This window comes from Cydia strobilella, chromosome Z, assembly GCF_947568885.1.
Source record: "Cydia strobilella chromosome Z, ilCydStro3.1, whole genome shotgun sequence".
Lineage (NCBI taxonomy): Eukaryota > Metazoa > Arthropoda > Insecta > Lepidoptera > Tortricidae > Cydia > Cydia strobilella.
Window position 1 is genome coordinate 2850819 of NC_086068.1, and position 15451 is coordinate 2866269.

Genomic DNA, 15451 nt, shown 5'->3' on the forward strand with positions numbered 1-15451 from the left:
GGAGTCTGACGGATATATCGATACACATGTAAACAACCTTTATGATAATAAACTATTTATTTGTATTTGTATTTACGATACAAGTGCGGAAAAGGGGAAAGTCGAAATGAGTGTGCGATAAATTAAAACACGACCGCAGGGAGTGTTTTAAATCGACACGAGTTGCGTATTACCTATTCGCATGAACACGTACAACGTTTTACAGTACATATGGCCCTTTAAACTTTCGACATATGCACGAAAAGTGCTCTTTTACGCACTAGCGCGAGAAAGTAGCACCATATGTACTGTAAAAGTTTTTACCTCTCCTTACACAATTATTACATATTACGTAACACGAAAACAATTGATAGCAATTTGTAATAGCTATTAATCCGAGTTTTAAACGTGAGTGACCCGTTAACAAATATGTCATTAATTATTATCAACCTGAAACGCCGTCCGTTTTTAGGGTTCCGTAATATTTTGCCGCCTGTATGTCATCAGTTATCGGGCTATATATCAAAAACCAGAAAAGGTTAACATTTATTAATAGTGTTTATATAATACTAGCTTATGCTCGCGATTTTGTCTGTTCCGGATAGCCAAAAACTATTGTACCTATGTTCTTCGGGCTTGAAACTACCAACCAAATTTCATCTAAATCAGTTCAGCTATTTAAGCGTGAAAGTGCAGTTACAGATCTAGACCAGACCCCAACTGGGGAAGACCTTACAGAAAACCGCAGCCAAATAACACTAGACCCTACTCATAGTGTTGTGTTCTTGCCGGTGAGTAAGGTTGCCAGAGCTCAACGAGGGTGCGGGGTGTTAGGGTCGGCAACGCGCATGTAACACCTCTGGAGTTGCAGGCGTCCATAGGCTACGGTGACCTCTTACCATCAGGCGGACCGCATGCTTGTTTGCCACCGACGTAGTATAAAAAAGTTATTATAAGTCCCAAGTTTACTCCTCCCAAAAATTAAATAATGATTCGATATTTAAAAAAGAACCCTCACTGCGAAAACTCGTTTAACTTTCAGTTTTCCCAAAACGCCGTCCCGAGTTCTTAACCTCAACCCATGCGCGAAGCAACAATAAATACGTGACGGTACGGAATCTGCAAGCCGCGTTTTATTCAAACACTAAAATCTCACCCATATTACGTACCTAACCTAACCATATTAAAATTAAATCAGGGCGTAAATTAAATATATATAAACATTTCGGAATGATACCTACAAAAGTTAAAAAGAAACCGTAAAATGTGCTTACTGTTCCATAAATTGTAAACTTAATATACCTACCTATAATATACCTACTGGGAGAGGTAGGTATGTTGATATACAAGGTGTAACAAAAATAGTAGGGCTCCGTTTAAGGGCATATACCGAATCGTGTTCTGATTAGGAAAAAGTAGATAAATTTTTTTGACGTAAAAAAAATATTGTTTCTATGGGGCAGGTTGTCCAAAAAGTATAAATTTTATGTGATTTGATTAATGGACGACCCCAATGAGATTGTCATATATTTTTCGTATGTTATGTAATGTTTTGTTCTGTTTGTTTTGTCTAATTAATTGTAATACTAAATCTAGATTAAGTTATTGTATGACCTAACCCTATGGACGTCAAGTTCGAAATAAACTTTAATTTCAATATAAAAACTGTTGGACCAAAGTTATGCAGTGGGAAGCAAAGTAGGCACATTTTACGGAACCCTTATAGCGAGTCCGTCTCGCGCTCACTTTTTCCCAAAACGCCGTCCCGACTCCGGCGCGAACGGCGCATGCGCGCAGCAACAGGATGGTGTGTACCGCCGGCGGCGGGCACTCGCGCCGCGCGCGCCAAACGCGCCGCCCGTGCGCCGGTAAAGCCGGGATCGCAGGTGAGTCGCGGACTATGTTAAGAAAAAAAAAAAATTTTGGTGATATTTTTTTTTTTAATTTTTGTCCGGTTTTTCTTTAAATACTGCTGGTTACTAATAGTTTCAAAATTTTTATTTTTGTTTATTATGGATTATTTAAAAAAAGGTGAAATTTGTATTTATATTTCTCCTACATGTGCAATGCGATTGTTCTATTTAAATTTAAACTTGATTATTTTATTGCTTGGGATTTCTAAGATCGGTATTAAGTAAGTTTTAAAACATCTTAATCTTTCATAATTTTCATAATTATTGGTTTATTTAAAATATTAATATTATAGAAATTCCATAATGTTTTTATATGCTAGATTTAAATTTTATCTTAAAAATTCAATTTTATTTATTTTAAAACATGACAATTAAACAGTGTATTACCTTAAATATATTACATATTTATCAATGAAGTAAAGATAGAGTAGATAAAAAAAATCACAAAAATTCAACCGGATATAATAAAATTGTACAATAATTAATTATAAAGTATGTTTTTTTAACTAGACTTGTATTACCGTGATATAGACCGTGATTACCTTTAAGATATAAAAAGAAAAAAAATCCAATGAAATGTGGCATTCTCAACCAAAAGGGTACTTATTGTCCGTTGCCAATAAGGCGCTATTTCCATATAGCTACAATTTGAAATCTACCTTATCAACTAGCGACAATGTGCTATCTTTTTGTTGAAAACGTCACAAATATAGGAGTATAGGAAGAAAACAACACGAAGCAACTATATTCGGAATGCCACAAGATTATATCTACTCAATTATATAGGTATCTAAAATATAGATGTACCTACACTACACCTCCACCCTTTTAAGAACCTTAAAACTAACATTTTAGGACTAATGAGTAAAGTTGCAACTATTACAAATCTGTCAATTATACAAAACTATAATCTGAATTTTTCATTAATTTATGTAAAAAAAAATTGTACTCCATTAGAGATTTAATAGTAACAATAAATAAAGCCTTAAAGAAAAAATTAAACTACAATTAACTAAACTAAAATTACTATAAAACTAAAAATCTAAATCTAAAATGGGTTACATTTCCTCGCTGGATCGCTGTGCTGAAGCGTTAGGCGAGGAAGCTGCCAGCTTTCTTATCTCCGGTCCCATCCACCAGCCGTTTCGCCAATTGCCGGTATAGGCCCTGTGCTGCGGGGCCCCACGGACCAAGTCTCGACTCCAAATGCAACAAAGTTGTAGTTGGTGTCGAGACTCCCGTATTTGCGCCTTTTGAGGGCCTCGGCGGCCTCCGCTGCCGCGCCGGCTTTGTGTGTAGTACCGTGGAGGTGGGACGGCGCTAGCGTGTCAACACAAGTTGCGTCCCACACGAGCACACGTCCCATCCTCCACGGTATCAAAGACATCTAATCGGAGTTAGGTATAATTTTTTTTTTAATTTTAACTGTTTTTTTCAAAGATAGAAATCACAAATTTAACTACTTATAGACAGCCTAATCTACACTCTAATAGATTGTACGCTAAGTATGATCTTATTTCTATTACCATAGAGTAACTTATACTATTACTAGAGCGGTACTGTCATAGTAAATTTTGTAACCCCAGTAAATTCACTGCCATCTGTCGACACACTTTAAAACTAAAAATGAAGATTTATAAAAATACGATAAAATGTATTTAAATATGGATAAATGATTTTTTTTAATTGCATTAATTATTTTTATGATGTTGACCCATGTTCTTTCACTGATATGCGTTAAAATTGTTAAATAACAAACGAAACCGTCAACGCCATCTATACGACAGTAGGCCAAAGCTAGGAGCGCCCTCTGATCGAGAATCAAATTTTCTTGATTTTCGAGGCACGTTTTTTCCTTAGACTGTATCCATCTATTACGGAGTTATATCTATCTTTGGTATTACATTTATATTATTACTATTTATTTAACATGTATAATATGATATATATAATATGATGTTTATATAGGTATGCCTGATACATTTAAGTGATATAAGTCTAGTGAATCTAACCGTGAATCATTCAAAACTCTTATGTTTTTTAAACCATTAGTTTGTAATGAAAAAAATTATAATTAGTAAGACATAATTGTATTTTAACGATATTAATAATTATGAATTTAAAATTATTTAAAATAATTATTAAAACTAAATACGAATAAGCACATACTTAATAACAGATAAAAATAGCTTTCCGTTTAGGCTTTTTATTACACATGCAATTAACTTAACAACAAAATCTCCATAAAAGTGAGTTTTCATGAAGGTATATTCCGGTAATTCTGAAAGGAAAAAACACAAAAAAAGTGACGGATAATTCCGAAATGAAACTTATTACAACGGAACATCAGTGATTTTAAAACTATTTTCGGGATTATTCGATGTACGAAATTACCCGAATACACATTACTCATATGTCTATTATAAAATTTTAACAGAATATTAAAACAATGAGGCGACATTTACGAGTAAATAAAAGTGTAAATAAAACACTTGGTAATTTTCGGGACAATGAACGAAAATTTTGTTATAATTCGTCGGGAACGCACCAACAATTCGATATGTAGCCTTTGTTCACACTTAAATAACAAGTTACTTAAAACCTATATATATCTATCGTTCATTTTAGTAAAATATGTACGAAAATATGGACAAATTCTCAGCCAAGTTTAGTATTCAGACTAATTTCATGTTTAGAAATTCTTGTTTGTTTGTTGTTATTTGTGTGTTTATTAAGGCGGTTCCCTGAGCCAGAAGGCGAAAAATCTCCTTATATGATCCTGTTTTTCTATGAGGCGTTGATATTCGTAGACGTGGAAAAAATATATGTAGTTCTTGACTATATTATCTTTAATATCATAGCTTCCGATACACGAATTATGACACTTCGCTCGATACAATTAATTCGCAAAGTAACCTCTAACTCGGACTTTTAATCCAACTTTATAATCCAATATTTGGATGTTATCTATATGTCTAAGTATGTCTAATCTTTATAATTATGTATATCGTCGCCTAGTACCCATAATACAAGCTTTGCTTAGTTTGGGGCTAGGTGGATCTAAGATTGTCCATTTTTGAAGTAAAACTTCTTTAGGCGCTACTAGAGGGTAACTCAGATTTTTCTGACGGCAGTAACGCTCAGTAGTGACACACGCACAATAGGACACACGTGCCAACATAGCGATAAACGTCAAAGGTTTTACTTAAATCGCGCGTAAAGATTACATGCACACACTTTTTTTTAAAGCGTCATTATTTAAGAAAAAAGTAATTTATATTTATGCTGAATGTTTGTCAACGTCGACGTTCATTTACAGGATAATGGAAAAAGTAATTTCGTTATAAAAAATGAAAGCCATTACAACAAATTAAGAACCTTAAAAGGTACCAAATTAATTTATGCCAAACATACTTTTGCTATTATTATTTATTAAAACCATAAACAACAAAATTAATTCTAAACTTACAATAAAAAGTAACCTAAAATTAAAACTACCTACAAAACTAAAACTAATACCTAAAAAATAAATAAAACATAACATGGGTGACCTAGCCTAAAGGGGCCCACTGACTATCAGTCCGCCGGACGATATCGGTCTGTCAGTTTGAACAAAAATTTGACAGTTCCGAACAACTGACAGGCCGATATTATCCGCCGGACTGATAGTCAGTGGGACCCTTTATATTATCTTTTGCTTGTATTTTCATATGTAGCTGAATTTGCATACCAGTTTCTGAGCTTTTTGCGTCCTAAAAAGAGTGAAGGAAAAGAGAAGTTTAATGAGCATTATAAATAAAAAATATTAAAAATAGAATGGGAAAAATAATCGACTAAAAAAATAAAAAATAAACTGGCCAAGTGCGATTCGGACTTGCGCACCAAGGGTTCCGTACTATTATGCAAAAAACGGCAAAAAAATTACGTTTGTTGTATAGGAGCCCCACTTAAATGTTTATTTTATTCTGTTTTTAGTATTTGTTGTTATAGCGGCAACAGAAATACATCATCTGTGAAAATGTCAACTATCTCTATCACAAAATTTTAATAACAAAACTTCCGTGAGACACAGACATATTAAACACATTAAAAACGGATCACTCACGTGTTTTAAGTCGAAAACGCTCGACATGTTTCACTCCGTACCGAGAAGCGTCATCAGGAGCTTGCGTCGACGGTGACGGGTATATAGACTGTTGATAAGGTCATGGTTGTCCTTTTAAAGAGCGAGATTACGAAGTAATGAAGGTAAAATGATTTGTTAGCATTATTTGCAAGTTCTATTGACGACGACTTTAGCTGACGCCCTCGTGGTATTTCAAGTAAATATTATATCCGGGAAGGTCAGAAACTTGAAGTTAGCAAGATACTCGTAATGTAAGGGTATTTGCCGATGGCCTGAACGCCCAACGTGTTATTAGGCAGAATACGCTTCGTGTATTTTCAGTTTTGTTTTTGTGCAACTTATATAAACTAGTGGCTGAGCTGTAGACCTCGCGATAAACTAAATAATTATGTAAAAATGAAAAATAAAAAGAAAACAACAGAAATTTAACGGATACACTAAGTCCCTATCCTATCCCAGTCTACATGATGTAAGGACAGTCCAGTCTGTCCGCGATCATCGCTAGGACTGTTGGGAAAATAGGTACTTCGTTTGAGTCATAATCACAGCGAGCTCACAGTGGTCTTAACCTTTTCGACGCCGTGTCAAACACAAAAGCTGTCATACAGACGCCACGTCACCGAAGTGTCAAAACTGAAATTGAACTTTATGCATCTTTCTCTCTTCTCGTGACCGATTTCGGCCACAGCGACTGCATTATATGTTTAGAAGCGGGAACTGAGCCCGCTCGGGCGCCCTCTAGTGACTGCAGTTTATTATTATTATTATCCAATTTTCGTCTGCATTATGAATGTAGGCCTATGTTGATGTGTGGTCTAACACCGAGTAATCGGTCTTTGGCGTTAACCTAAGGTGCGTATATATCGGTCATTGGCGTCCAAAAGGTTAAATTACATAAATCTTACCGCCGTTTTGAACCTTTTTTCCATAAAACGAAACAGAACAATTCTTAAGAACCTGCTCACAAAATTTTACGAGAATCTGTTGAGAAATGCTACCTGCAGAGAACATCGGGACATACGAAATAATTTCTGCCCAAGATGAAATAGAGACCTTCGCCGATGCTCGGTCAATTAATTAAAAATTACAGAGCCCTAAATAATTATCAAGTTAAAATTTGAATTTTACCTTAAACAGACAGACGGGCCGAGAACGGCACGTAATCTCAAACTTTGGAATGTTTCAATGAAACGGAGCGTTGAAAAGCACCGCCATTATGAAAATTTCCACAAATTTTAACCGATTCTTGTTCTTGCCGGTTATTCAGTCTTTCATTCATAATTTATTAACAAGATGTAGGTATAATCGTAATATTATTACGTTGACTGTCAAAAAAAAAAGAAACATGTAAGTCTCACTAGACTTATATTGACCGGGATATAGACCGTGATTACCTTTTGTATTATTTGTGAGCTCCCGATATTTCGACGCAGTTACATGCATCATGTTCACGGGTGACTGAAGATAGCGGGTGGGTGTCAAAGTTGTGTAGACAGCGCTCTGTCTACCCTCATTCTTGCGCGTCGGCTGCGTTCACTTTCAACTAACCGTGAATCATTCAAAACTCTACATGTAAGTCTGTTTAGATGTCTCATACAAAAAAATGTGTAGGGCACAAAAAAAACTACTTTTTCCTATTCAAATTTTGAACTGGTTTTAATTCGATTTTGATCTGGTTTTGATACAACGATTGGTTATTCACGCTTGACTTTTACTTCATTTCGCATGCACTAGTCAGCGTGAGCGATCTTCGAGGTCGTATCAAAATAAGATCAAAACCGTAACATTTTTTTAAATCTGAATCAGGCCCCGGTTATAACGACTGGCTTGTTATCTAAACATTCACAACTTTAGGAACAAATCAAATTATTTTATAATTTTTTTTTAAGCAGTCTACACTAATATATAAATGTGGTATTTTCTATAAAAAGGGACCTTATTGTCGATGGCGTTTACGTCATTATTAACGATGCTCCGATATAAATACAATGCCGCGCGACACTGTGCGGCGTAAGCGCCATCGACAATTAGGTCCCTTTTCATAGAAAATGTAGAAATTTTTCACTTTTTCCTAAATATTTTTTTTTTGTTCTTTTTTTCTACTTAGCCTCAGGTAAGGTCAAAAAGGCTTGTGTTGTGGGTACTCAGACAACGATATAATCCCAAAACCTCCCTGGCAACGGGAATGCACTTATTTTTTAGCCAACCTGTATATAGGTACGTTAGATACCAATATCTGTCTGTAGTGGTCTGTGGTCTGTAGCATCGTAGCTCTCAAACGGCCTCAAAGTAGCATGGGCCGATTTCGATGAGGTTTTCTTTAACGAGATCGCGAGTTTCGTTCGTGTGGTTCTTAGCTATATATTTGTTCTTAGAGAATTTTTAATTTGATAGTTATTTTATTTCACCTTATATTGAGTAACAAAACCATTGAAATGCGGAGGATTTCGCGTGAAATTTCAGTTGAAGTATCTATTACTTTCCATCGTAAATAACATTAGTGTCAAGAGCGCTTCGGGTCCAACGAAGTGAATAATTTAGATGGTAGTCCTACTTGAGAGTTCTGCAAATTTAGTAGCCCCTAAGAGAATAGACAGTATAGAGGGTTATTGTCATAGTATACGATGTAATCACAGTAAATTTACTGTCATCTATCGAAACACGAATAAACTAAAATTGAAAATGTATAGAAATATAAAAAATGCATACATATTATATCATAATCATCATCATCATCATTCTGGCCTTCAGTCGCCCACTGCTGAGCATAGGCCTGTCTTCGTGTACGCCACTTATCCCGGTCCTGGGCTAGTCTCTTCAAAAAGTGCCCCATCCATATATTATATTGTATGTATAATATATATATGGATTAATGTTTTTTTAGAACGTTCTTTCACTGATATGTGTTTCAATTGTATATCAACGCCATCTAGCCGAGTATAGGACAAAGGTGTGGCGCCGTCTATTCGAGAATGACTTGTTCTTGATTACCGACGCACCTTTTTTCCTTAGACTTTACTTATCTTATTCGGAGTTACTTAGTATCTTTGCGGTAGCTCACTGCAAAGTCACTTTTTGCGTCCGTTTTGCCCTAGAGAGTAACTTTGCCCATTGTGATACATAAGTACCTAAATCCCATTAAGAGGAGGCTAACGCAAATACGTAGTGTTTTAAATTGAATTTTTACACCATTGAATCAATCAATCATGGGCACACTTTTTTTCTCCTAATAGGATCAAAAGTTGAAAAATTCATCATCTTCCTCGCTTTATCCCGGCTTTTTGCTACGGTTCATGGGAGCCTGGGGTCCACTTGGCAACTAATCCCAGGAATTGGCGTAAGCACTTTTACGAAAGCGACTGCCATCTGACCTTCCAACCCAGGGGGTAAACTAGGCCTTATTGGGATTAGTCCGGTTTCCTCAATCAAATGATATAAGTTCCGAAAAACTCATTGGTACGAGCCGGGGCTCTTACCGCTAGGCAACCAGCGCTTTTTTTCTTTTTGAAGTAAAACTTCTTTAGGCGCGACTAGAGGGTAACTCACATTTTTTTTCTGACGGAAGTAACGGTCAGTAGTGACACACGTCAAAGTGCCAACATAGCGATAAACGTCAAAGAAGTTTTACTTTAATCGCGCGTAGATTACACGCACACACTTTTTTTTAAATTATCAAATTTAAAGTGTACATTTTAATAAAATGGCCCAAAAGCAGACTTTTGGAGTTGCAGTTAAAAATAATATTCTGAAATATATTTTATTAATATCGAGTATTTATTGTGCCACGAAATATTTTCATTGGTTTACACTACGCTGAGCAGAAAATCGTTCAATTACCATCACTTTGTGAGATTTTAGGATTCCTTACCTTAAATTTATAAAAAATAAGCTCTCACTGGATTAATATTTTGTATCTGCCTACCTTCATTGAGCTTTGATGAAATAAATAATTGAAGGAATGTGTTTTTCCGTAAGCTTATGACTAAAATGAATTACAAAATAAATAAAAAATGTGTGCGTGTAATCTTTATACGCGCGATTGAAGTTTGAAGTAAAACTTCTTTGACGTTTATCGCTATGTTGGCACTTTGACGTGTGTCCTATTGTGCGTGTGTCACTACTGAGCGTTACTTCCGTCAGAAAAAAATGTGAATTACCCTCTAGTCGCGCCTAAAGAAGTTTTACTTCAATAAATTAATGTGGTAGACTTCCAAAAAAATTCTACAGATATTTCTACTCCATACAAAAATGAATTGTAATAATATGGACTACTTTCGATGCGACAGGTATAAGTTTCGGTAGTTAATAAGTTAATAGTACTTTTTACATGGCCTCCACTGTATCTATCTAATTAGTTAATTAGGACAGACGCTCTATCATCGTTAGCACTAATTAACGAATTACTTATTACAAGATCTCGTTATCTAGTGTAAGTTCAACGGCGAGTAACAGTGGCAGGGTTATTTAGCGGGCGAACGGATTGTTGGAACAAGAATTAAATGGCTTCACTACACGATGGGCCATCATACTAACACCAAAGATAGATATAACTCCTTAATAGATGGATACAATACAGTCTAAGGAAAAAACGTGCCTCGAAAATTACGAAAATTTGATTCTCGATCAGAGGGCGCCACTAGTTTTGGCCTACACTCGTATAGAGGGCGTTGACGGTTTCGTTTGTTATTTATAATTTTAAACGCATATCAGTGAAAGAACATGGGTCAAAATCATAAAAATAATTAACTCAAATAAAAAAAGTCATTTATCCATATTTAAATACATTTTATCGTATTTTTATAAATATTTATTTTTAGTTTTAAAGTGTGTCGACAGATGGCAGTGAATTTACTGGGGTTACAAAATTTACTATGACAGTACCGCTCTAGTATAAGTTACTCTAAGCTAACACTAAGAGTAGAGAGGATACTGGTGTCGGATGGCTTATGGCGCGGCGGTTTTTCGTGCGCACATCAAAGGTGCCATAGTGCGTGTGCTCAACCATCGCATGGGCATCTCGCTGGTCCAGCGCTGCATGGGCCATCGTATAAATTAAATTAAATCATTTATTCTCATGTAACTGTGACACATACATTTTGTTAGTAAAAACAGTTTCAAAAGGGTTAGTACCTAAGCCTAATAACAATTATATACCTAAACCTACACACTTAACCTACACGTTACCACTGTATGGAGCCCATTGGGGAATGTAGCCCCGCACAGTGTAGCATTAGCAGACAATCAGGCTTATCCGCTATCATTCTTCCGACCGGTCTGGCCTAGTGGGTAGTGACCCTGCCTGTGAAGCCGATGGTCCTGGGTTCGAATCCCGGTAAGGGCAATTATTTGTGTGATGAGCACAGATATTTGTTCCTGAGTCTTGGGTGTTTTCTCTATGTATGTAAGTATTTATATATTATATACATCATTGTCTGAGTACCCATAACACAAGCCTCCTTGGGCTTACCGTGGGACTTAGTCAATCTGTGTAAGAATGTCCTATAATATTTATTTATTTATTATTTATTCTTAAGATGATGTTGGGACTGTCCTATATAGACGAGCCAAAATACATTTAAACCCCAAATGCAGTCAGGCTTTCTAAGCTATTTAAGAGGCATCAGGAGTGGTCATTTCTCCATACAAACGTACTCGACTGTTTCCTCCGTGGTTTTTGGAGCTAGAGCAATATTTTTTTCAACACAGATTATTATTATTAATATTATGTTTTATGTATCTGCGTAAGCCCTCTCGCGCTTGAAATGAGTCCTGTGCCCAGCACTCCCACTGCTGAAATATTATTATTCATTGTTAAATAAACAAAAGGCTTATATACGTCCAATGTAAACATATTATTTGAACAAGACCACAACAAAAATAAAACGAATGAAACTGAAACATCAATTTATTTACAGAATGTTAATCCATCAATTTATTTACCTATAGAATGGTAATCCGACATTTTGTACGGAAACCGAGGTGGAAAGGGTACATTTGTTTTGGTAGGTGTTTCAGTAGGGTGACGAAAGCAATTATAAGTATGAATTTTCTCAGATGATTTTTCTCTCGGGCTCATGTCCTAATCTGTTAAACAAACGCCTTTGTTTATTTGGAGCATTTTCTATGAAAAGGGACCTTATTGTCGATGGCGCTTACGTCGCACAGCGTCGCGCGGCATTGTATTTATATCGGAGCATAGTTAATAATGGCGTAAGCGCCATCGACAATAAGGTCCCTTTTCATAGAAAATACCACATATTATTGCATTGTCATCCGATTTGCATACGTGTGCAAAAGTTCAGCTTCATCGGAATACGGGAAGGTGGTCAAAAACTTGCAAGATTTGACCCGTACAAACATAGTTACATACAAGCTTGTAATATTAACTTGAGATAAATATTTGTATTATTTGGCAGCCCTTCATCTAGTCTCGAAGGTATCGAAATCAATATATTTAGCGACAATATGCGGCGTCGAGTCCGCATTGCGTCAGACTGAGCACAGCCTCCAGCCATTTTTGTATGGAACTCGTTAAATGTGACGATTTTCAGACAGAAAGGTGTCAGACTAACTCTGAATGGTATTTGCAGTGACAAAGTGTTGCAATGTCATCATTATTGACAAATTTTGTTTTTAGGGTTCCGTACCCAAAGGGTAAAAACGGGACCCTATTACTAAGATTCCGCTGTCTGTCTGTCCGTCTGTCACCAGGCTGTATCTCAAGAACGGTGATAGCTAGAAAGTTGATATTTTCACAGATGATGTACTTATGTTGCCGCTATAACAACAAATACTTAAAACAGAATAAAATAAACATTTAAGTGGGGCTCCCATACAACAAACGTGATTTTTTGCCGTTTTTTGCGTAATGTTACAGAACCCTTCGTGCGCGAGTCCGACTCGCACTTGGCCGGTCTTTTCGTATTTTCGTGCCATACGCTTGGTTTAAATTTTCTACAATAGGATTAGTGACAATTAATTGTAAATGGGTGGAACTTATTTTGTGCTGTTATTCCTATATTACTATAGATAGGATATATATACTCATAAATAAGGAGCACAAAATTACTTCTATATTCTTCTGCGTGCCCTATGCCCTAACAGCATTTATACGTCATTATTACGTCATTATGACGTCGCTGACGTCACTGCTACCTGGGTAAAAGGAGTGAGGGGTAAAAGGATTACATCATCATCATCATCACGGCACGAAGATGTCGCGTCATATCGCCCAGCGCTGCCCGGACGGCGTTAAATTTCGTAACATTTCGTAACCCGTAACCCCCGTGAGCCGAGCCAGAACTGATAAGCGCTTGATTTAGAGCAGCTGCAGGGTTAAGCCTGTAACACAGATCTATTATACTAGATGGTGCAAGCGAGCCTGCTAATTCTTATTCAGTTTAGATTCAAAGGAAAAAGCAATGATACTATACATATAACTATAGCACAGAATAAGTAATAGTATTATCATACAGAACGGCCACGCAACGCCCCGCCCCGACTCGAATTACCTCGCCACGCGACCTGTTGTTGAATTGACGGCCGCTCAGTAATATTTGTAAGCAACTTACACTATGACGCACGACGCGTGTACAGACGTGCCGTTCACACAAAGAAACGCAAGTGATTTTTAGGGTTTCGTACCCAATGGGTAAAAACGGGACCCTATTACTAAGACTCCGCTGTCCGTCTGTCCGTCCGTTTGCCCGTCTGTCCGTCTGTCTGTCTGTCACCAGGCTGTATCTCATGAACGGTGATAGCTAGACAGTTGAAATTTTCACAGATGATGTATTTCTGTTGCCGCTATAACAACAAATACTAAAAACAGAAAAATATAAATATTTAAATGGGGCTCCCATACAACAAACGTGTTTTTTTTGCTGTTTTTTTCCGTAATGGTACGGCACCCTTCGTGCGCGAGTCCGACTCGCACTTGGCCGGTTTTTGATATATAGCGTGACCGCCCTGTTATAGATAGTTTATACTTATACATAAGGAGCACAAAAAATATTTTCATACTTATTTCGATACCTACGAAGAAATCTGTTATCTGAAATTTTCGCATTCCATTCATTTTTGTCATACTCGATAAATTATGAGCGGGCACATTTCTCGGTTGCTCAGGTGCGACTAAAGGCAACTCGTACAATTTCTCACAAGGTATGTGCTTCAATTTTGGAACGCCTATAACATATTTTGAGTTATCCATACTAATATTAAAAATGCGAAAGTCTGCCTGTCTGTCTGTCTGAGTGTTACCTCTTCACGCTTAAAACGCTGAACCGTTTTAGATGAAATTTGGCATAGAGATAGTTTGAGTCCTGGAGAAGGACATAGGATAGTTTTTTTCCCGAAAATCATCCCTTAAGAAAGTGAAAAGCGGGATGGAATTGAGATAATTATGAAGTGCCTGCTAATTTGTGTGCATAATATTCTCAAATTGAATGATTGCCATGGGAATTTTTCCAGGCGCTATACTTTAACTGATGTTACTAAGTCCGCGCAGACGAAGTCGCGGGCAAAAGCTAGTAATAAATAATTGTGAAAAAGTTGACTAATTTGTCCCTCAAAATGATAGGTATCTTGTGAAAGTGAAAAAAAACCGAAAAAACGTTATTTTTATTACTTTAAAGCCCATTTGGATATATAATTTTCAGGTTACTTCTACCTCTCGCATCGACACGTGTGATGGTTCATTTTTATGTAAGATAAAAGATAATATAAAAAAAGTTTATTGCCACATTTAGAAATCTTACATTCCTTAAACATTAATTAAATAATAACAATACGATGAAAATAAATTTCTTAAACACAGTAGGTAGGTTACATTAATTTAAATTTTTATAACTTTATGGGCAATGGGTACCAAGTCTCAGCCTGTGCTAGATATGTGGTATACATATATCCAGCGCTGGTTTTCTGCCTGGTCCCTTTGTGTAGGTACTAGGTAGTAGCTGTCTCGTAAAATGTTTGTGGTTATTTTTTGAAAGTTTAGCACCATTCTTTTATTTTAAATTATAACATTTTTAAGAATAAAACTGGTACAAACATATTTTTTGCAATATTTTTTTAATCAGGCCGGTAAAATATGCGTTCGTTTATTTTATGATGTCCACAGGAAAGTCGCATAGCCTTAACTTTGAGGTTTTTTTGACCCATACATTTTTGAATCTATGACGCTGCATCTATGTGAGGTAATCTGTACTGTGTGACGTACGATCACTAGTATAATAGAGATATTAGTTTAGCAGAGAACTATTTTAGAAACCTGAAATTTCAACCCTCATCATCATCATCAGAGCCTTTACGCCCTACTGCTGGGCACAAACTTCTTCTCTTCTTCACTTATAGGCTTACACCACAGGTATTATCATACAGAACAGCCACGCACAGCCCCGCCCCGATTCGAATTACCTCGCCCCGCGACAGCAGA

The 15451-nt window shown here is 36.4% G+C and overlaps 1 protein-coding gene across 3 annotated transcripts in view; it reads left to right on the forward strand.

Annotated features, from left to right (window-relative positions):
• LOC134754539 (adenylate cyclase type 6) overlaps positions 1 to 15451 on the forward strand; it is a 364633-nt gene that overhangs the window by 59849 nt on the left and 289333 nt on the right. For 2 of the 3 annotated variants that reach the window (XM_063690837.1, XM_063690839.1), the window contains exon 1: positions 1726 to 1865. The exons of the other annotated variant lie outside the window; for it this stretch is intronic. The gene's annotated coding sequence lies outside the window, so the exon portion shown is untranslated. Of the gene's footprint in view, positions 1 to 1725; positions 1866 to 15451 lie in introns of those variants that run through there. 3 annotated transcript variants of the gene reach the window in all.